The sequence below is a fragment of the Aphelocoma coerulescens genome, chromosome 3 (assembly GCF_041296385.1).
Source record: "Aphelocoma coerulescens isolate FSJ_1873_10779 chromosome 3, UR_Acoe_1.0, whole genome shotgun sequence".
NCBI lineage: Eukaryota > Metazoa > Chordata > Aves > Passeriformes > Corvidae > Aphelocoma > Aphelocoma coerulescens.
This window is the reverse complement of record NC_091016.1, coordinates 2,556,393-2,578,990: the sequence shown is the minus strand read 5'-3', so window position 1 is coordinate 2,578,990 and position 22,598 is coordinate 2,556,393. Positions and strand designations below refer to the sequence as shown.

The 22,598-nt window shown below is 57.6% G+C and overlaps 4 long non-coding RNA genes across 5 annotated transcripts; 2 read left to right on the top strand and 2 right to left on the bottom strand.

Moving 5' to 3' along the window:
* Window positions 1-1,420: 1,420 nt before the first annotated feature.
* On the top strand, window positions 1,421-4,266 carry LOC138107108 (uncharacterized). Of its 2 annotated transcripts, none has more exons than XR_011149229.1 (3): window positions 1,421-1,524; window positions 2,936-3,041; window positions 3,651-4,266. It is a non-coding gene; the product is annotated as an uncharacterized lncRNA (long non-coding RNA). The 2 variants fall into 2 exon arrangements; XR_011149230.1 differs by having other exon boundaries at window positions 1,423-1,524; window positions 3,686-4,266.
* Window positions 4,267-9,011: 4,745 nt separating this feature from the next.
* LOC138107516 (uncharacterized) lies at window positions 9,012-13,427 on the top strand. The gene is made up of 5 exons (XR_011149567.1): window positions 9,012-9,311; window positions 9,422-9,600; window positions 9,826-9,930; window positions 12,198-12,312; window positions 12,892-13,427. It is a non-coding gene; the product is annotated as an uncharacterized lncRNA (long non-coding RNA).
* LOC138107517 (uncharacterized) lies at window positions 11,322-15,660 on the bottom strand. Its single transcript, XR_011149568.1, has 3 exons — window positions 15,355-15,660; window positions 12,218-12,285; window positions 11,322-12,112 (listed from the first exon to the last, which is right to left on the bottom strand). It is a non-coding gene; the product is annotated as an uncharacterized lncRNA (long non-coding RNA).
* Window positions 15,661-20,320: 4,660 nt separating this feature from the next.
* Window positions 20,321-20,725, bottom strand: LOC138107107 (uncharacterized). The gene is made up of 4 exons (XR_011149228.1): window positions 20,670-20,725; window positions 20,550-20,585; window positions 20,437-20,476; window positions 20,321-20,354 (listed from the first exon to the last, which is right to left on the bottom strand). It is a non-coding gene; the product is annotated as an uncharacterized lncRNA (long non-coding RNA).
* Between the last annotated feature and the right edge of the window lie 1,873 nt (window positions 20,726-22,598).

Genomic DNA, 22,598 nt, shown 5'->3' with positions numbered 1-22,598 from the left:
TAGAATACTAAAACCTAGTTTTTCACTTTTAAGTATATTAACGCCTAATACTAATTTATGTATAAATTAATTTTCTAATACAGCCTCTCTATCTACCCTAACATATACAGGAGTATAAGAAGCTGGGACTAGAGATGAGCGAGTTTGGAGCATAACGAGGCGGCGTTTTTCTGTAGGAAGGGAAGAAGCGAGTGCCTGGCGCCAGGAGCCGAGAGGCTCGGGCTGCAGGAGCTGCAGAGCGCCCTGAGCCGGCTTTTGCCTCTGCTCTGTCCGTGCCCCGCAGCGCGGCCCGGCCCCGGGCTGAGCTGGGCGGCGCTGCTGCCGCCTGGTGGCGAGAGCGCGGCACTGCCGGCCCCGGCACGGCGCCCCGGCGCTGCTGCCGCCCGGGGCCGGGGGAGCCGAGAGGGCGGCGGCCTCGGTGGCTGCCGAGCGTGGCAAGGAGCGAGCGGGGCCGCGTCTGGCAGCGGAGGGGAGGGGCGAAGGACGGTTCGGAGCGCCAAGGGACACGGGCGTGCATGAGCGGGGCCAGAGCGCTGCAAAGGAGCGGGCGCCGTGCGGGGCGGTGACCGCGACGAATGACAGCGCGGGGGGCGGCCCGGCGGGGCCGGTTTTGCCGGGCAGCAGAGGCGCGGTCGCAGCGCGACACGGGGCGAGGGGCACAGGGCGAGCACTGTTGGAATAGAGATGCCCATGTGCCGCTCTCGAGAGGGTCGCTCGGAAAGGAAGGCGCAGTTCGGCGCTTTTGGGACGGCGTTAACTGACGCTTTTTTAGTATCTGCCAGGACCTTGCAGAGGGCGGGTGACACTTCCGCCACACTCAAGATGGCGGACCCAGTAGGACCCATTAAGAGGCGTCTCTGCCGGTGCCTGCCGCCGGTCGGTCGGCTGTCGCCCGCCTCCGGCGCCGCTGACCCCACCAGCCGTGTCCTCGCATCGGGAAGCGGCGCGGAAAATTGCGCCGAAAGCGCGGGGCTGGCGTCGGAGTCGGGGTCGGATTCAGGCAGCCGAATAGACAGACGCCGTTGTGAGGAGGGGGGCCTTAAGTGTACCACACTAAAGATGGCGGCTGAACCGGAAGTGGCTTCTGCCAGCACACAAGATGGCGATGGGGCGGAAGTCACGTGATGCCACTCAAAAGATGGCGCTCTTTATGCGGCTTTCTTTACCTTCTCAATATGGCGGCCTGGAAGGCCTCCCGGTCCGTCTATTCGGCTGCCTGAACGCGACGCCGACGCAGACCCAGCGCTTTCAGCACAATTTTCTGTGGTGTTTCCCAATTTGCGGACACCGACTGTGGGGTCCGCGGCGCCTGGGGCAGGCGGGAGCATTCAGGCAGCCGAATAGACGGAGCGGGGTCCTTCCGGGCCGCCATCTTGAGAAGGTCGAAGAGCCAGTTACCCGATCGCCATATTGGTGCGGTTCCGGTAATTTCCGCCCTTCTTCGCCCGACGCGGCAATGGCGGGGAGTCCGGGGAGCAGCGCGGCCGGGCCGGGGGCACCGGGGCGGGTGCTCCGGGCTCGGAGGTGAGTCGGGAACGGGGACAGCCCCGAGCAAACGGCGGGGGCCGCGGGGGATCGGTATTCCGGCCCAGGGATGGGTGTCCCGGCACAGGGATCGCTGTCCCGGCACAGCGGGAGCTGCGGGCACGGGGCACCGAAGCTGCCTCGGCCGTGCGGGGCCCGAGGCGTCGCTCTGGGGCGGATTCTGTAGGGGACAAAATGAACATTTTGGGGTAAAATCTGGGTTAATCTGCAGGGCAGAGAATGAACAGTTTGGAGTAAGAATGAGCTGATTGGTGCTCGCCGGGGGGACCAGCTCGGGCTGGTTCTGTGTTGCTGTGAAGAATTTGCTTTGTGGAAAGAAAGAGACACCTGAGACTGCCGCGGGAATCCTGGGGTGGAGCCGGGAAGGAAACCTGGTCTGAGTGCGGGAATGGGAAGGGGGGGTCAGGAGGGGTCCTGGTCGGTCACTGGAGCCGCCGCCGTGAAGGCGACGTGTAACGATGTATGGCGAGGTGTAAGGAACATATTGATTATTGGATTATCTATAACGATGTGTAAGGAGCACATTGATTACTGGACTATCTAATAAGATTATATAACGATCGTACAAGGAGAACTATGTAAAAAATCCTCCCTTGTTACCCTTCTCCCAGCCCCGCTGTGTTTTCAGGATCCTGGGGGCAGAGTTTGGGTCTGGACAAGGCTCTCGGGCACAGGGTGGGATTCTTGGGGTGCAGGACCAGGATGTGGACTCGATGCTCCCTGCGGGTCCCTTCCAGCCCAGGGAATGCTGCGATCCTGTGCCTCTGGGGGTGAAATAAAGGGGATCGCTGGGGTTTTTGCCCGCTGTGTTCACGGCCCCGCCGGCTCCGGGCGGGTTAAAGGCGCAGCTGCCCCGAGACAGCGGGACCGGCCGGGGCTGCTCGCTCCCGGTGCTGCCGCCTTGTGGGGAGAGCCCGGCACTGCAGCCCGGAACGGCGCTGGACACGGGATCGGCGTGGAACAGCAGCCCAGGGAATGCTGAGGCACCCCAGGGAATGCTGAGGCACCCCAGGGAATGCTGAGGCGTCCCAGGGAATGCTGAGGCACCCCAGGGAATGCTGAGACACCCCAGGGAATGCTGAGGCGTCCCAGGGAAGGCTGAGGCGTCCCAGGGAATGCAGAGGTGTCCCAGGGAATGCTGAGGTATCCCAGGGAATGATGAGGCATCCCAGGGAACGCTGCGGTCCCATGGAAGGCTGAGGCGTCCCCTGCGGGGGCACTCGGCAGCAAATCCCTGATGTTGAGCAGACAAAGGAAAGTTCTGGGTTAGTGGGAGGAGGTTTCTGGAATGGAGTTGGGACAGGTGCTGATCCACCCATGGAATCACGGGGTGGTTTGGCTTGGAAGAGGCACCAAGATCATTTACACTCTTTGTTGTCTGATTCCACAGCAAAGAACACCCAGAACTGCCACCTCACCCTCACGGACAGCAGGAATGTCTTCCATAGCTCTTGTTTAGGAATGGAAATGGCTCTTGGGAGCTCTGGCAGGACCAGGTAAGAACAGAAATGGGATCCTTCCGGCTGCTGCTGGAGGTGGTTTTCTCCTTTCAGGCTGTTCTTCTGACTGATCCTTTCACACCACTGTTCCTGGGCACATTTGAGGGTAATTCCAGGAATTTCAAAACAGATGAAAAAAGGTGGGGAAAAAATGTGAACCTGATCCATTTCTAGTAATTCCAAGCTTCTCCCACAACACCGTTCCAGGGGAAAGCTGATGAAAGGGTGAAGATGCAGAGGAACAAGTGCTGTAAACCCCCCTGGCACTCTGACAGAGCAGACCTTGCCGTACTCCCAGCAGATCTCTTGGAGAAACTGTGGGATGGCAAGGTTTTCCAGGAAAGCAAAAGGAGGGCAGAGATGAGGGAATAGGCTTCCAGTTATTCCTTTAATAAATAGTCTAAATTTGGAGATTTAAATTTGAGAGGGAACAGTGCAAAAATAATACCGGGGGAGGTCATGGAATGATGGAATGGTTTGGGTTGAAAGCCCCATCTCTGAGCCTGTTCTGGGCAGGCTCCTGCCCATCGGCCACTCGGTGCAGGTGGACATGGAAGTCATGGAGGCGTTCAGGGAACGCTGATTGTTTTTCCCTGCCTCTGGCAGTCAGGTCATTACAAAGACTAATTGACCTCTTCCAGTGGGGAGACATTTGAACAAGAGGTGCCAAAAAGAATTGGAGCTTCTGCACGATGAAATCTGCAAGAATCCAACTTAAAATCCCCCCTGGATGGTCACCGGTGCGATTCCCACGGACTGGTCACCTTGGCCAGGAGTGTCCAATCCTGCTGTCAATGCACTGGACCAGGATGTCATTTTCATTTCATGTAAAGACCCTCTGGGTGCCCCCCAGTCACTGGAAGGACCGGACTGGGCTCCCAGGGCAGTAATTCCAGGTGTTCTCTTCATGGGAATAGCACAGGGGCCTTCCCCTTGCCCAGAGGAGCAGCCAGTGCCTCCCTCAGTCCACAAATCCCCAGGACAGAACACAGAGAAAGTAACAGGAATATGGAAATCCCCCACAGTGGGAGATTCTGGTGCTCTGGATTAAATTTTGGATTTATAATGTTAAAGGGAGGGGGGTGTGGAGGGGTTTTTCTCCCTCTCCTGTTCATTATTGTTACCACTGCTCTTGTTGCTCTCACTGTTATTATGTGTTGTCATTAATCTCAAATGATTGTATTTGTCTTGGTTTCCATTATTAAACTGTTCTGAGCTGGAATTTTGTCTCTGGTCTCTTCCCCATCCCACGGGGGGTGAGGGAGCAGCTGCTGGTGCCCAGCTGGGGTCCAGCTGTGGCCCCGGGCACTTCTGGGGGCTCCGAACCCGAGGGACAGGAGCGGTTTTGGGCTCACAAAAAGAGACCCAATGCTGCGTTTCGGGGGCTCAAAAGCAGGCGCAGAGCTTAAAAGCAGAGACTAAATCCTGCATTGTGGAGTCCTATTACCGCAGGCCGAGGCCCTAGGGTATATCACTGTGTCCCGCAGCCGCAGGGAGGAGGAGGAGGAGAGAAGATCCAGCAGGCAGGAATTGTGCAGCAAGATTCATTTCTTTAATTATTTTACAAACTCTATTATAGACTTTTTTCTTCATAGTCTAATTGGACAAACGATCAGCCTCCCCTTGGGGGTGATTGGCTAAAATCCTAAAACATCCATTGTCAAAATATTTTTCTACTGTACCATAAACAAGACTTTTCAAGGCTGCAGGTGGTGGTTTGGTTGTTTACATAATTCTGCTACCTCTTCTGTGAGAGAGAGAAGTCTCTCACAGACTTAGAAAATAGCAAGTAAATCCTTGCTCGCAGCATTTCTCTATCTACAGAGTCCTGAGAGCAGGCTGGTATGGCCAGAGTTGGGACTCAGAAACAGTGACTAAATCCTGTTTTCAGGGCTTGAGGAAGAGAATGAGTCCTGTGTGTTTGGGCTCACAAAGAGAAACTGAGGTGCTGCATTTTGCTGGACCTGAATCAAAGCCCAAATGCCGTGTTTTGATGCTCAAAGCGGGCTCTTCGGGCCAGGGCGAGTCTGTGTCTCTGAGCTCCGAGTCCTGCCTTAGGCACAGCCCGAAGCCGGGCTCCCCGGCCTCACGCAGAGCTCGGGAGCAGCGACTCAGCGCCGCGTCCGGGGCTGGCGGCAGAGCCCGGGGCCGCGTCGTGGGGCCCAGGGCGGGCTCCGGGAGGGGCTCAGGGCTGAGCGGAGCCCGGCCCGGCGCGTCGGGCCCGGCTCGGGATCCCGGGGCTGCCCGGGCGCTGGCACAGCCCCGGCTCCCCGCGGAGAGCCGGCCGGAGCAGGAGCGGCAGCGCCGGGCTCGGCCCCAGCGCCCGTCCCGGAGCGGCTCCTCCCGGTCCCGATGCCAGCCCCAATCCCGCCGGGGAAGAGGCGGCGCCGCCCGGGACCCGCAGCGGCCGCCGGCAGGACCCGGAGCCCCGGTCCCGGGAGCGGCCCCGGTGCGCGGGGCGGGTCCGGCCCGGGAGAGAGGGGCGGGGCCCCGAGCGATGGAGCCGCCCCCGTGCCGGGCAGGGCGGGCCCCGGGGCCGGGCGGGGCCGGGGCTCTGGGGCGGTCCCGGGCGGGGCCGGGGGCGCGGCTTCAGGGGCGGCCCCTAATCCGGCTCAGGTGCGCGGGGCGGGGTCCGCACAGGTGCGCGGGGCCCCAGCGCGGCTGCGCGGGGCGGGGCCGAGGGGATTTAAGGCCCGGAAATCGCCCCCGCCGCCATTTGCGCGCTCAGAAGTCGGTGAGGCTGCCGCCGGGCCGGGCTCCCCCTCTTTCCTCCCCCTCTTTCCTCCCCCTCTTTCCTCCCCCTCTTTCCTCCCCTTCTTTCTCCTGCCCTTATCCTTCTTCTTCCCCCGCTTATCACCTCTTTCCTACCCCCCCAGTTCTTTCTCTCCCCCACACCCTCCCTTTCCCTCCCAGCCCCCCTCCTGCCCTCTCCCCAGCGCCCCCCACCCTCTCTCCCTGCTCCCCTGCGCATCCCCGACCCCCCCAGCCCTCCTTTGTCCCCCACCCCTCCTTTCTCCCCTCTCCGTACCCCGCTCCCCAACGCGACTCCCCTCTCTTCCCCTTCTCCCCCTCCTCTGACCATCATCCCTCCCCCTCACCCGGCCTTTCCCTTCCCCCCTCGTTCTCCCCAACGCACCCCGACTCCTCTCCCTACCCTATCTCATCCCTCTCCTTTCCCTCTTTCTCCCGCAGCCGCGGGGCTCGGGGCGCCGGAGAATAAAGCCCAGAGGGCCGGAGCCCGGCGCCCCTGCCCTCGCTGGAGCCCCACACGGGGCCGGACCCGCTCGGCGGGTCCCCTGTGCAAACAAGAACACCGCCGGGGCTCCGGCTTTCCACACACACACTGGGGATCCCCTCCTCAGGAGGGGGTCCCGGGGCGGGGGGTGGGTTTCAGGGAGGGGGGTGTGTTGGGGTAGGGTGGGCCCCCTCCACCGGAGGAGGGGGTGCCGGGGGGGGTGGGTTGAGGTGGGCCCCCTCCGGAGGAGGGGGTCCCGGGAGGGGTGGGTGGGTTTCAGGGAGGGTGGTGGGTTGGGGTGGGCCCCCTCCAGAGGAGGGGGTCCCGGGAGGGGTGGGTGGGTTTCGGGGAGGGGGGTGGGTTGGGGTGGGCCCCCTCCGGAGGAGGGGGTCCCGGGGAGGGGTGGGTGGGGTGGGCCCCCTCCGGAGGAGGGGGTCCCGGGAGGGGGTCAGGGTGGGCCCCCTCCGGAGGAGGGGGTCCGGGGGAGGGGGGTGGGGCGGAGGGGGGACTTTCCCCCCCTCCAGTCCCCGCCCCCTCTCCCGGACCCCCTCCTCCGGACGGGGCTCCCCCGGGCCCCCTCCCCGGGACCCCCTCCTCCGGACGGGGCCCCGGGGGGGGAGGGAGGGGGGCGGGTGGGGTGGGGGGGAAACAGAGGGGGTCACGTCACTCTGCAGCATGAACAGACATAGAGACCACCAGCCAAACCAACAGCCCCTCCCGTCGGGCCCCCCCACCCCACCCGCCCCCCTCCCTCCCCCCCCGGGGCCCCGGTCCGGAGGAGGGGGTCCCGGGGAGGGGGCCCGGGGGAGCCCCGTCCGGAGGAGGGGGTCCGGGAGAGGGGGCGGGGACTGGAGGGGGGGAAAGTCCCCCCTCCGCCCCACCCCCCTCCCCCGGACCCCCTCCTCCGGAGGGGGCCCACCCTGACCCCCTCCCGGGACCCCCTCCTCCGGAGGGGGCCCACCCCACCCACCCCTCCCCGGGACCCCCTCCTCCGGAGGGGGCCCACCCCAACCCACCCCCCTCCCCGAAACCCACCCACCCCTCCCGGGACCCCCTCCTCTGGAGGGGGCCCACCCCAACCCACCACCCTCCCTGAAACCCACCCACCCCCCCCCCCGGGACCCCCTCCTCCGGTGGAGGGGGCCCACCCTACCCCAACACACCCCCCTCCCTGAAACCCACCCCCCGCCCCGGGACCCCCTCCTGAGGAGGGGATCCCCAGTGTGTGTGTGGAAAGCCGGAGCCCCGGCGGTGTTCTTGTTTGCACAGGGGACCCGCCGAGCGGGTCCGGCCCCGTGTGGGGCTCCAGCGAGGGCAGGGGCGCCGGGCTCCGGCCCTCTGGGCTTTATTCTCCGGCGCCCCGAGCCCCGCGGCTGCGGGGGAAAGACGAGACAGAGGACGGGAATAAGGGAGCAGAGGGGGTCAAAGAAGGAGGGCAGGTGGGGGGTTCGGGGTGTGCAGGGAGAGGCGGGGTGGGGGGACAGGAAAGGAGGGGGGGGAGGACGAGGACGGAGCACAGGTGGGGGGGGTCAAGGTGCAGAGGGGGAAAGCGGGAAGAGGAACACGGGGAGGTGGTGGGGAAAGGAAGGGTGGGGGACGGAGGGGGAGGATTGAGGGCAGGTGGGGGGAATTGGGAGGCGAAGGGGAGCAGGGTGAGGGGGCAGGGGGGACCCGGGATGAGGGGGAAGGAACGGTGGAGAAGGAGAGAGAGGGTGGGGGGGTAGGGCAGGGTTGGGATGTGTAGGGGGAAAGGGAGGGGGGATGGGGGGACCGGGCCGGGGGGGGAGGGAGGGGAGGGCTAGGGGGGAGAGGGGGGGGGGGGTTGGGGGGGGGGGGTGTAGGGGGTGGGGGAGGGGAGGCAGAGGGGGAAGAACAGAGAGGGTTAGAAGAAGAGAAGCAAACACAAATATAAAGAAAAAGAAATACAGAGACACAGAGATATAGAAATATAGAGATATAGAACCCGGTCCGGCCGCAACCTCTCCCACCGAGCACCGAGCGCGCAAATGGCGGCGGGGCCGATTCCCGAGGCTTAAATCCCCTCGGCCCCGCCCCGCGCAGCCGCTCTGGGGCCCCGCGCACCTGTGCGGACCCCGCCCTTCACACCTGTGCCGGCCCCGCCCCGCCCCGCCCGCGCCTGTAAATGCCGGCGGATCCGCGCCCGCTCCGCTTTGAGCGGTGGATGCTCATCCTGCTCGTCCCGGGCTGCGGCGGGACCGTCGTTCGGAGCGCTGTGCGGAGCCCGGCCCCGGGGGCTGCTCCCGGCGCTGCGCCGAGCCCGAGGCGCTGAGGTGGGACCGGGAACGGGGTCCGGGGATTCGGGTCCGAGTCCTGTCGGTGTCTGCTGGGGGTCCCGGGCCGAGCCGCTTGTCCCTCGGCGGGCGGGGTGTGGCTCCCGGGCTCGGAGAACTGAGGTGGGATTGGGGATGGCATTAGGGATCGGGATCGCCGCGGCTGGTTAAAAGCCGCTCCGGGATTGGCGCTGGGGCCGAGCCCGGCGCTGCCGCTCCGGCTGCGGCCAGCGCGGGGCTGCGGTCCCGCCGGAGCTCCGGCTACGGTCCGGCCGCGGGGAGCCGGGGCCGTGCCGGGCGGGCGGCGCTTCCCCGGAGCAGGCGCTGGATCGCGCCTGGAAGCGGGCGGAGCACGGGGACCGCCCGTGCTGGCCCCGGCACCCCCAGAGGCCGCCGCTCCCGCAGCGCCGCCCGCCCCGTGGGGCGGAACCGGAGCGGCGGCGCTCCCGGCCCGGGCCCGCCCGCAGCCCCCGCGGGGACGCGCAGCTCCCCCAGCCCCGGCGCTGCCGAGGCCGCCGCACCCCCTGCGCAGAGCAGCGCCCGCCTCCCCCCGCCCCGGGGCCGCTCCCCCGGGGGCCTCCCGCCCGCCGCGCCCCCGCCCAGCGAGCGCGGCTGCAGCGCCGCGGCCGGGAGGAGCCGCTCCCCCGGGCCGGGCGCTGGCGCCGAGTCCGCTGCTGCCGCTCCTGCTCTGACTGCGCCCGCTCTGGGGCCGGGGCTCGGGCCGCTCGGGCCGCTCAGCCGGTACCTGATGCTCTCCTTCCTCCCCCCGCTTTCTCTGGGGCTTGCACTCTCCAGTGCAAAAACCTCTGGCTTTGAAAGTCCAGTGGAAACTGTTTCTTCTTTATTTCCAGAGCACAGCATCTCCTGAGTGGGAATGGATACACAAGGAGCACCAAGTCGAACCCTTATGTGAATGGCTCATCTGGAGATTGAACCCACACCTGGGCGTTCTCAGCACCCTGCTCCAACCAAGCCAATCTCAGCTCCTGGCAAGGTCCTGCCTGGGATGGGAATGCTAAGTGCCAGCAAGGTAATTCCTCTGCAAATACAGCTCCTTCTTTTATGCTAATGCTGCTTTACACCCCAGCCCCTGCCATGGCCACAGGGCAGAGCTCCATGGCCAGCACCTGATCATGGAATACCACAGGTAAGCAGTTGGGTGACAGCACAAAACTCTTCCCATAGCCCTGATTTCCTGCCCTTTCCAGGATTTACCCAACAGCTGTCAAGGTGCTCATTCTATGTCCCTTTCCAGGGAGAAATGAGCAAGGCAAGTCCTGAGGGTTCACTTGCTCCATGGCCAAAGTTCTTCTGGAGAGTGTCAGAGCTGCTCCTGCCTGCAGAGGGGCATTTCCCGCAGGTGAGTGTTCACAGGCCAAAATCACAGTGGTGGCTGAGGCTGGGCAGCTTTTGTGGCCCAGAGCTGCACAGAGCTCTCAGTGACTCCTGCTCACTGCCAGGAGTGTTCCTTGGTGCTCCTTCCATGTGTCCCAGATGGCAGGGAAGGGGGGGAGGGAGAAGGCCGGCAGCCCCAGGAAGGGAACCAGCAGCTCTTGTGCTTTGGATTTGCAGAGCAGAGCTGTGCCTGCAGTGTCCTGCCTGTGGCACACATCCCGGGAACGGGCACTGGGCTGCCCGGGCAGCGCTGGGATGAACATGGATAAAGGGCTGCCCACGGCCCCTCGGCCAGGGGCTGCTCTGAACAGGCACCCGGAGATGCTTCGGCCCCGACAGACCCCACTGACGCCCCAAAAATACCCCAAGGAACAGCTGGCACCGGGGAATGTCGGCACGGGCTGTTTGCAGAGGGGCTCAGACAGCAATTCCCGCTGCCGACCTCCCACACACCTGCCAGCTATGTCCCAGCCACCCAAAATGCCTTCCCTTCCAGCCTGAGGACATCATCCCTCAGCAGCGTTAAAGCCAAGGCAAGCTTCCCCCACAGCAATGAAATGCCGAGCAATGCCCTCAGAGATGCCTTCAAATGAAAGGTCAGAGGTGGATGAAGTTTGGAGTTTTTCAGGGAGCCAGCTGGAAGTGCAGAACTGATGGAAAGCTTCCACAGGTGGGTCATAGTGGAGGTGCCCTGAAGGCAGGGGCTGTGCCCTGAGTTTCCTGAGAGAAAAGAACTTCCAGATGCCACTCCTGAGGCTCTGAAATGAACTGGGCTCCTGCAGGGAGAGAACTCCTCCCATGGGCACAGGGGCTGCCTCAGCACGGGCTGGGAGCGCGTCCGGCCAGCGCCTTCTCCTGCTTTAAAACATCACCTGGAGCCTGAGCTCGGGGGGTGCAGGCAGCTGAATTCCAGGGAACTCTGTCAGGTGCCCCCAGGGACATTGGGGGGGGCTGGGGGATGAGGGTTACAAACAGCAAATTCTATGGATTATGAACCTGTCCTTGCCCTGACCCTGCTGAGCTTCCCTGGAAGCTCTGCTGGCTCCTGACATAGCTGGTGTTAAAGCAGCAGCTCTGCATGGGAATATCCACGCTCCGTGAGGTACTGTGAAGTTATTCCAGCAGGAACTGAGCAGGGAATTCGGGGCTATGGGTATAATTCATCTGAATTAGCAAAGCTGATAGTGAACCCCAAATCTGGGCACCACACAGGGAACAATCTTTGTGCTGCCCTGGCAGCTAAAGCCCCTGGGCTGGAAAATTTCAGCAGCCAAGTGTATGGAATTGTCTCAATCCCAGCATCCCACAAAGGGACAACCCAAGTCCCAGGATTGTGTGAGTGCTCGTGTCCTTCAGCTGATGCTGGCGGGACAAATTCTCCTCCGCACTCTTGGCCCTGGCGGGGCGGGAGCTGAGCAGGAGGGGCAGGAGAGTGGATCAGCTGCCCAGGAAGTGCTGGAGATGAGGCTGCTGGGATCTCACCTGAATCAACTGAAAACATTCTTTCCCTGGCAGAAGATGGGAGCCAAAGCAGATCCCTCCTGGCCAGGCTGGTGGGCAGCAGCTGGATCTGCTCTGGGGGAAAACACCTTGCACCTGCCAGGAGCTCTGACTCTGCTTTTCCTACCAGCTCCTGAGCAGTGTCAGGGCCACTGTGAGGGAGTTCAAAGCAAATAAACCCCAGAGCCCCCAGAGTGAGTAATAATCCCAACAGAGAAATGCACTGTTGTCATAAAATGCTTAAAGATCTGTTAAAAATGCTATGACAACACTGTAATGGGATTCCCAGGCACCTTCTTAAGGCTTTTGGTTCCATTTTGATGTATTTTTAGTCCCTCAATGGGCAGCTTGTAGAATTTATCCTGGGATTTAGAGGTTGAGCAGGGTTGGCTTTGGATTGACCTTCACCTCTGGTCCCACTTTGTGCAAACACAACTTGGGCCAAGGTGAGTGAACTCATTGCCTCAGCTTTTCCCTCAAAAATATCCCCTACTTATTTCCCTGTAGATGAACTCAGATTTTGCCCCCAACTGTCCACTCCTCACCTCCATTTGCCCTCAGAGTGTCCATTCTGTTCCCCACAAGTGCACTGGTGATGCCAGGGAGGTTCCTTTGCCCACAGTGGCTTTCTCCTGCCTCTCTCCAGCCTTGTCCCACACGGCAGGGCACAGAAGGGGAAAGGTTTCAGAAAATGTTTTTGCAAATAATTAATAATTATTTCCAATTCCCCAGTGAGAACAACGTGAACTCACAGCCATTTGGGCCTGACAGTCCCCTGCAGCAAGAGCTCAGCACACATCCACAGAAGCAATTCCAGCATCTGAAAGAAAGAAAGAAGAAGAAAAAGGTGATTTCTTCTCTTTAAAAGTTATTTCAAGTTATTTCAACTATTGCTCTCAATTTTGGTTGGGTGAGTGGTGAGTACAGGTCATGCCATTCATGAGGATGTGAGTGATGCTTTCTGGGGTCAGAGCAGCTGATTTCCAAAGTTCACTTCCTGCCCTGTGCCTGATCTGCACAGGAGAAAACCCCTTTCCTGAAGGGACTTGTGCTCCCTCTAATCCCATTTGCCCAGTCTGTTCCATGGGGATATTGCCAGCCTGGGGCAGCAGAGGCACCCGCAGCTCTCAGCACTCTCTGCTCCAAGCACAGCTCTGGGCTCCTTTGCAGACTGCCTCTGCCATGGGGTTTTCTCCAGGAGAAGCCAAGGAATTGCTCATGGAAGGGTGGAGATTAAGTTAGCCCAAAGGGAAGCAAAGAATAAGTACTCCAGGCAGAGCCCTTGGGAGCTGCTGGGCTGAGGTGGGAAGGGGACATTCCTTGCCTGCAGGGCCAATACACAACAACCTCCAACCCAAAGCACAGACTGGCAGGTGGGGTCTGACAGCACCACTCTGACAAACCTCCTTGTCATTCTTCCCTGCAGTGACTTTTGCAATCAAACTCTGAAGCTGACAAGCCCAGAAGTTCCGTCCATCCACTCTGGAAGGAAAGGATACTCCAGGGATGAGGCCCATTCCCAGCAAATGCTCCCAACACAGCCCGGAGGCACCGCTGGAGCTCGGGTGTGGGGCTGGGAAGGGCTGCCAGGAGCACGCAGCCCCCAGGTGGGGTGGCAGCGGCAGCAGCAAATTCCCACAGCCCCTGAAACCAGGGCAGATCCCTCTGGGGACTCATTCCACATCACAGGCAGGACCAGGGGCCCTCCAGTACAGGCTGGTGGGGCCAGAGGCCCACTGGGTTTGGCTGCTCAAACACCAAAGCTTTTGGCAAAGATGGGACAAGTTAAGTGGGTTTTCCTGTCCTGAGAGAGAGAAGAAATTGCTGAAATAAAGCGTGGAACTTAAGTCCACTGTGGAAGTCAAAGGCTCCTGGCTTTCCCACTCCTGTTCTGATTGCTCACTAGAGGGTTTTATCCATAAAAAATGAGAGGTGGCACCAAATAAAAGAGCTCTTTTTCAACTTTTTTCTCTACTTTCTTTCACACATAAAAAGGATGTCCATTTTTTCTTAGTGCATTCTTTGCCTAATTTTAACAGAACCATTTTCCTTCCAGGCCCCACTTGTGGGTTCTTCACTCCTTTGCCATCAGACTTTGGACAAAGGAAGAGAAGGATCTGCTCCACACGGGTGTCATCCAACAGGGAACACCCCCTGTACCAGCCCCAGCCTGTGCCAAGCACGCTGCCTCACTTTCCCCATTCTGGATACTGGCTCCAATCCAGTCTGAGTTCTCCCCTGTTTTCCATGTCTAAGGACAGGAACTTGTCCTGGTCAGGGTGTAAGGCCTTAAACTGCACATTGATCTGGGGGGCTGTGAGTGGGATTCCAGCAGGGAATTCATTGTTTCACAAATAAAAATTATTCTAGGGAGCAGCACTGACAAGGGTGGGAGCTGCTGCTTCACCACACAGTGTCAGCAAAAGAGAGAAAACACAAAAGGTGTATCCAAAAACAAGGATGAAATGATTCCTCCTGCTTTTAGTGGGATCAGGGCTTATGCTGCCCTGGAATGACAAAGAACTTCTCCCTCAGCCCCCCAGAGAGCCCTCGAAAAGCCAAAGTGCAGCAGGGAAGGAAGGAAGGAAAGGCACCTGCTGGGGCAGCACAGGTCCAGCTGCTCATGGGGACTGGGAATGAGTGCGGAGCCAAAAGCACCTTCCCAGGCTGGAGGGGCTTGCCTAAAGCACCACCTCTGGGAAGCAAAGGGCTATGGAAGAAATGGAGTGGGAATTTACAATAATAATCATCATGTATCGGGAAAGAGCAACAACAGAAGCAACAATCATTCCAAGGGAGCAGGAGGGATGCTGAGCTTGAAACGAGGTTTGAGTGAGGCAGCAGCTCCTGGGAGTTCTAACCCACAGCTCCAGCTCTGCGATTCCAGGAGCACTGCAAGCTCCTACTGCCCCGTCCCCGGCTTTGCCTCCTGCCAGTACCCGGCACCTCGGGCACGGTTGGGTGCGAGTGCTCCAGTGCTGCTGCCCCGAGGGAGTGGGAAAATGGCCATTAAACCACTTCCCACTGGGCTGGCTCCGAGCTCTGGCTGGGGAAAACATTTGGCACCCCTGGCATTTCAATGAAATCAGTTTCCATCACTTTGAAGAGGCACTGAATAAACCCAGGGCACATAAGTAAACCTCTCCCCATTAGGACAGCCCCAGGGAATACACAATTATTCCTATGCCTGGCCAAACAAACCAGCAGCCAGGTTTTGGGGAGAGACTCCAGACTCTTATCTCCCTCCCTGGCTGTAAAACACTTGCAGAGGCTTTGGAGTTCATGCAAACTTGTCAGGATTTGGATACTTCATGTAAATTCCATTCAGATACTGGAATGGAAGTGTCCTAAAGGCACCTCCACTCAGACTTTAATTTTAAGCCCTCTACCACCGAACAATTTGGATGTTCTTTTGCTAGGAACACCCCACCTCTGCTTCTTTAGGTGTCTCCATGTGGGACATAAATTAAATGTGGGCAAATCTTAGAATGCAGCTTCCAAGTCAAGTTACCTGCTAGGAAATTACTTCAGCTCTCTGGTACCTTGGGCTGTTTTAAACACAGCCTGGCCCTTCATGGCTGAGGCTCTGAGCTACACAACTTGTGAGTGGGCAAGTAGCAGCAGCTGAGGTCTCATCCCAGCTGTACACAAAAACAGGGAGTGGGGGCTGCACTTGGATACATGCAGGCAGGGTTGGGCCCCTTCTGAAAGCTTCAATCCCTGTTTTTCAGAGATTCAATCAGGGATAATGACATTTTCACAAAGCTCTCTTAAGGCACGTGAAAACCCGAGTAAGAAAATGGAATCAAACCCTTTGTTCCACTGGCCTCACGCCCCAAATTCCAACGGGACAGACAAGTCCCGCTCCTCGGAAGGCAACGTCTCCTACCTGGATCTGTGCCTTCCGCAGCCTTTGGTGGCCGCTGTCTCCATCCTCCCACACCTCCTCATCTTCCTCCTCAGCAGGCCTGGCTTCCTCATCCTGCAGAGCAAGCACAGGGACAGTCACCAACCTGCTCATCCCAAACCTGGCCAGCAGGGATGGACTGCTGGGACCCCCTGGACGGTCACCCCTCTGCTGGGCACCATCCCTGCTCTGCAGTCCATTCCCGTTCCTGGCCTGGCATCTCCTTTGAACGGGATGTTAAACCACAACCACTTGCTCGGCTGGGTTTTGGGACAGCAGAGACTCCCCCAAGGCAGTGGACAAAGCTCCTGTTCCCACACCGTCTGCCTCCCAAAGCCCTGCTAGGGCCAGGCAGAGCAAAGGAAACCCCTCACTTCCTGCTGGAAATTTCCTCTTGTGCTCGGAAACCCAGGGAAATCGTGGCTGCCCCATCCCTGGAAGTGTTTGAGGCCAGGCTGGCTGGGGCTTGAAGCACCCTGTGGATGGAATGAGGTGATCCTTAAGGTCCCTTCCCACCCAAACTATTCTGCCATTCCAGGATGATTCTGTGATCTCTCCCTGCATTTATTTTGCATCGCTTCCTCTCTAATTTGAATTCCCAAATCTAAATTATTTTTTAAAGACATCATTTAAAATTATTCCAGGAATAAAAAGGGGAGCATCAAATATATAAAAATCATTCCTACCTCCATCAAATCATTATTAATTGGAAGCCTCTTTCCTCATCTCTGTCCTTAGTTTTCCTATCCTAGGAAACCTTGTGATCCCACAGTTTCTCCAAGAGATTTACTGGGATTGCAGAAAGCTTTGCTCTGTCAGGGAGGCAGGGGGGTTGACAACACTTGTTCCTCTGCATCTTTATCCTTTAACCAGCTTTCCCCCAGAAGGGTGCTGCAAGAGAAGTTCAGAATTACTAGAAATGGATCAGGTTCACCTTTTTTCCTCACTCTTTTCCAACTACTTCGAAATTATTGGAATTATCCTCAAATGAGGCCTAGAAAACTACTGTGAAAACATCAATCAGAGGAACATCCTGAAAAGAGAAAACCACATCCAGCAGCAGCCAAAACAATCCCATTGCTATTCTTACCTGGTCTCCAGGTGCTCCTGCCAGAGCTCCCAACACCCATTGCCATTCCAGGGGGGTGAGGAGGCAGTTTTGGATGTGTTCTTTGCCATGGGATGGGAAAACAGAGCCCAGAGGGTCTTTGTGTCCCTTCCAAGCCACCCCATGATTCCATGATACGATCAGCACCTATATAAATTCCATTCTGGAAAGCCCAATTCCATTCCTCCCATCACCTCAGAATTTCTCCCTTCCTCTCTCTGCTCCACATCAGGCATGTGTTGCCACGTGCCACAGGCATGGGATGCCTCAGCATTGCCTGGGAATGCCACTCAAGGCTGCCCTTGTGGCCTCAGCGCTCCAAAATGCCCAGCTGGCTCCCGTTCCAGCTGGGAATGTCCCAAACAGCAGCATGGGCTGTGCCCTCTGCCATCCCACCATTGGGGCAGCTCCCATAGAATGTGACTGACTTACTGGGTTTGCAATTCCTGGCCTAAAAAGCAGGTGCTGGAATATCCTCTCCTGGGAATATCCAGAAGACCAGAAGGCTCCCTGGAAGCCACAGGTCAGGGACAGAGTCAGATGAACGATCCTGAACTGGTTTCCAGGGGATGCATCCCCAGCCTGTGGCTGCAAAAACTCCAGAGCTGTTCCTTCCCCTTGGGACAGCCAGGGAAAACATCCCCAGCATGGATTTCTGACAGGAAAAACCTCACTGCTCCAGGCTACTTGGCTCCTCCCAAATCCAGGCCAGCACTCCAACAGGCTCTAAGGACAAAACAACAGGAAAGACCATCTCAGGGCACACGCCACAAGCTGGGCATCACATTCCTCACTGGAACTGGGCTGTTCCCACATCCCTGTGACAGTTGGGAGCATCTCCCGTTCCTCGCTCTTCCATTCAGGACAAAGAGACAACAGAGCTGTCAAACAGCCAGTGTGTAACCCCAACAATCCAGGGAAAACCACCTTGCTCTGGGGAGAAACATCATGCCCAGTTATGGAAAAAACCAAAGAGCGGTACTGGGAACACTCCCAGGCATGGAGGCTCCCAGCTCCGGAAATGCAGCTCACAGGCTTCTTCCCATGGGAACCCCAGTATTGCCCGGGATTGGGCTCAGGGAAAAAGTCCTGCCCATTCCACCACTCTGGCACAGACACCCCAGGAAGGTGTCCCTGACCATGGCAAGGGGCTGAACAGGATGGTCTGTAAGGTTCTTCCCAGCACAGACCACTCCAGGAGTTTAAGGTGGATTCGAGCAGCTCCTGAGGACATGAACACCACCCACACCTCCCACCTGGCTCAGCCCAGAGTCCATCCAGCACTCACAGAGAGTTGACCCCACAACTAGGAAACACCATGGAACATCCTGCTGACACCTCAAATCCTGACCCCAAGCCTTGACCTTTTACCCCTGACCTTTGACCCCTTGACCCCGATTGCCTGACCTTTGGTCCTTGACCCCTGACCTTTGACCCTCAGCTGACCCAGCCTCTGACCCTGCCTTTTGACCATTGACCTTTACACCCTGAGCCCTAACCTTTGACCCTCCAACCTTTGCCCTTTGACCCTTGCCTTTTGACCTGTGGCACCTGACCCCATGACCTCTGACCACAACCCTCTACATGTGACCTCTGTGCTTTGACCTTGACCACCGTGATCTTCGACCCCTGGACTTTCACCTTTGATTCCCTGACCCCCCAACCTATGCCCTGACTTTTGTCCCTTTATCCCCTAACCTTTAACCCCCTCTACTTTATACCCCTCACTGCTATTGCTGCCTGGAACCCCTCACTCCTGCTCTACACGCCCCAGCCCTCAACCCGTACCTGTCACTCTCCAGCCTGCAGCTGTCATCCCTAACTTTTTGGTGTGGGGCTTGTCCTCCTCTGAGGGTTCCAGGGTTATCCCAGCACCAGGGTTACTGAGCTCTGCTGCAGTGAGGGTTCCAGGGTTGCTGCACTGTGCTGCTGGTGGGGGGAAAATGGTGCTGTCAGGGGTGGTGTGAGGGCTGGTGCACCTTTTCCCTGTATTCCTAACCTCCACTGGGTACTCTCCACCCTGTTAGGGGAGGCTGTTTGTTTGGCTGCACCCAAACCTTGGCGATGAACATCACCTCGCAGACAGGACGGGACCAAGGAAAAACAAAACCCAGATGGGGGAAAAAAAACAAACCCACAACTAGGAATATTATACATTTTAAAATTAGTTGAAAAACCTGAAAGGCAAAAATCACACACACGGAGTTAGAACCAGTCAACACAGATGCTCCCACAGACTGACACACGCAGACACAGACAGACACACACTCTCACAGACAGACACCCTTCTTCAGCTTACACACTGACTGCAGCCCTTACTCACAACACTCCACCGATGAAGACGCTTCAACACATCTTCCAACTGCTGCTCCCTGACGTGGAAGGGTAGATTCTGGGAAAAGCAGTAGCATGGGTGACTGCAGGGATCAGAATCGGCCTCGGGGACCTGCAAGACAACATGAGACAGTCTACAAGTAGCTGACAGCTCGGAGTTATCCCCATACACCAGGCCCATAAGTTTTCTACACAAAACCCCACAGACAAGAGATGAACCACAAAGTTTTACAACTGTTCAACCCAGCCACGACTCTACGTGCCAGGGCAGGGCAGCTCCAAGTGTAAGCACACCAAATAGAAGCAAAGATGACACGAGGACTTGAGATAACTCTCCAGAGGATAAATTCTAGACCCGATATGCTTTGAGGCAATGGAACCTATGGCACTACCACAGTGAGGAGGGTCTAATACACTTCATAGAGAAGTCCATGGCCCATGAAAAAAAGATACTACCAAAAGCGAGAAGGAAGATGGATGAGAACATCTTGTGTACTTCTGGTCTCAAAAACCAAAACTGTAAAGATGCCGGAATGAGCCCGATCCGGGAAAGCACGCGAGCAGAGACCCCCGCTGCCGCTACGGCCCAGAGCGAGGCCCATAAAGCACCGAGATGTAACAAAGGCCTGTGACACAGGAGAGGATGGACACAAACTACAGAACATAGACACCAATGACACAACATAGACACAAGCTGAACCTGCCCAGCAATGGGCACAAGATTGCTAGAGCAAGATGAGCCAGAGGCTGACGATGCCGAAGGAAAGAAGGCTCTGTGGCAGCAGCACACGACAGTGAAACGTAACTCCTTCCAAGAAGCCAGGGCCAAAGCTGCTCAGAGGATGCTTGAGAAGCTCGGCAGGCCTAGAGAAGGAGGCAATGACTGCCAGGAGATACAGAGGGATCCCTAGGGAAGGACTCTGCCACCAAAGGCTGAAGTGACATTGCAAAACATGACCAACCAGCAAGTGGCCAAGATGCCCACGGGTGGCTACGGCAGCGAGTAGGTAAAATGGAAACCGTGGCGATCGTGCCAGACCCGAAGGCGAGCTCCTTGGGCAAAAAGATCCATGATGATATCGAGACTCAAAGGCCAATGACACGAAGCTCACGACAATACAGAGATGGTGGGAACTGCCCTGCCCAGCAAAGGCTCGGGTGATGCTGAGGAGAAACCCTCTCCCTTTACTTCCAAGGGGCCCTCCCACAACAGCCCTCTCCTCTAAGCTAACTTCCAATTGCCTCCTGGAACTCCAAAGGTTTTTCCCTTCTCCCAGCCACAGCTCCCAACACTTAGCTCTCTGAAGACAAGCAGACAAAATCCATCCTGGACAGAAAAAATGCATCAGCACTGCAGATGTCAACGCGTTCCCCACGGTCCGCTTTGGCAGCTGCGAAAGATGGAGAACAAGGAGAAAATTCAGCCTCTGACAACACACGCCAAAAGAGACCCCTTCTGCAAGGCCCCTCCCTCGGAACTGCCGAGGCTCATCGCTTACCTGCTCTTTCCAAACTTCAGTTCCACACCTGCTCACGGTACCTAAGACAACACAACAGAAAACATCACTGTTGCCCTCAAGAAGAGCATCCCCAGGCTACTCCACACCACTGCCCTGGCTCACCTCAAATCTTGATCTCACTCTGGAGGTGGCCAGGACAAACCTGCACAATGAAAAGGGACACACTTAGCACGCTGCCATATACCACTCACCTAAATGCCAATGCACCTGCTCACCTCTGTCCCTTGGCACACCTAGGGTGGCAGTAGCACCTGCAGAGAAGCAAAGCAAAAAAACATGCTGAGAGACTGAAATCACAACCTCCATGCTCCAACTGAAGTGTGCCATACCTATACCTTAGGCTTGCACCCTCCAGCATCCAGGGCCAGGACATCCTGCAAGTGGACCACCTAAAACACACAAACAGCAACGGATGCTTAGAGCTGCACCAAAAACTGAGACCGAGGCCACAACAACTCGTTCTGTCCACTTGTCACTGCTCACCTCGCTCCATCACCCTTGACTGCCAATATCCGGCATTACTTCCTAAAAAAAAAAAAAGACACGGAACAAAGCTGTAACACAGTCACCATTTACACTGCCCCTGCAAAGACAAACAGCAACTGACCTTCCCATGGGAATCCCCTCACCTGGTATGGGGCACTCTGCCACGGATTTAATCCATCTGCCTCTGAAAGAAAGTTATTACACAAGTCAAGGTGCTGCATGGTAACGTAACAGCTCCAGCCATCCTGCATCAATCTAGGAATACCATCTAGAGTCCAACTGCACCCTACATTACAAATTTCAAGGCCCCAGGACACAACTCTCCTGCAGATTGCACACATGAGGCCGTCGACCTGGAGGCATGGGATGACTACAAAACCGTGGGCTCGACTGGCCAAGCTGATTGAGAAATTAACAGTACAGGCTTAGTCCCATTACACCCACAGCCCAGACTATGCAGCAGGGCAGAGCAGCTCCAGGCCAAGCACACACACAGGCCTGTTATGCAGGAGATGACAAATGAGGGGATGCAACAAGGAGAGAAAACTCTCAGCAAGAAGAATGACCACAGGGACCAAGAGAAGGCAGAATGAGATGACCTAGGCAAGACCGACAGTGAGCCAATGAGGCTCGAAGAACCCTGGCAGAAGAAGATGCCAACAGAAGGACTCATTCCAGGAGCCACCTGGCAAAACCACAAAGATGGATGCCTAAGAACTGTACCATCAGCATCCTCTATCTATCTCCACATCCTTACAAGTCCTAATCTGCTATAATGGATCACTGTGGAGCACAGCTACTGATACAGCTCAGAACAAGGCCATAAAAGACGCCCGACTCAATGCTTCTAAAGAGAGATGCAATTCCGATGGGCGTCCGAGCTCGTGAGTCAAAGGTTCGATGGTATCAGCACCGGGCCGAGGAATGCGGAGTTGGAGATGCTAAGGATGATGCCTGGCATTTTGGATAATCCCCTCAAAGGGGTAAGGCAGAAGACATGTGACACAAGATGCCCAAAAGACACAGAACACACGATAGACAAGTGACACGACACGCACCGGGACTGCTCTGCCCTGTACACCTCAGCGTTGTGATCAAAAGTGAGACTTTCCCTTTACATGGCCTAAGGGGCTCTTTCTCAGACATCCCCAACTCCAAAGCCAATTCTAAAATCCCTCCTGGTGAGTCCTGACCCAGCACCCTGCTTTCATCCCCTCTGTGGAGTGTAGCCCTCGACTTATCTCTTGGACGTCTGGGGATGTGAATCCACGTCGGGTGCCAAAGACGGCCGCCTCTCCATCTGGGAAGTTCCTGCCCTCAGTGGGCCATTCTCTTACTTGGCTACAGGAAAGAAAACCAAACATCAGTGCATGAGCCTAACAGCACATCAGCCAAAACCCAACAATTCCACTACTCACCATCCCCTGAGAATGCCCGGGTCCTCGGCCCGCCTGCTCCGGCCACACTCAGAGGCTGACGCCGTTGTTGCAGGGTACACCTGAGTTAAGAGGAGACAAGGTTCCGTGGCATTGCTGAAACTTGAGAGGAACCTCGCTCCTCCTCTCCACCTCCCCGACTTGCTGCAAATCCTCAACCATTGCTGAAGGCTACCCAGACAGCACCTCCAAATGGAAAAGGTAAAAGCTTCATCACAGATTCCTGTAATACTTCCAGAGGGCTCACAAGAGCAGCTGGAGGGTGGCAAACCAGCTCTGTCAGCTGGTCAGCAAGAGGGTACAGCCCCAGTAGGTGTAATACAAGTAGACTGCCTAAAGCAC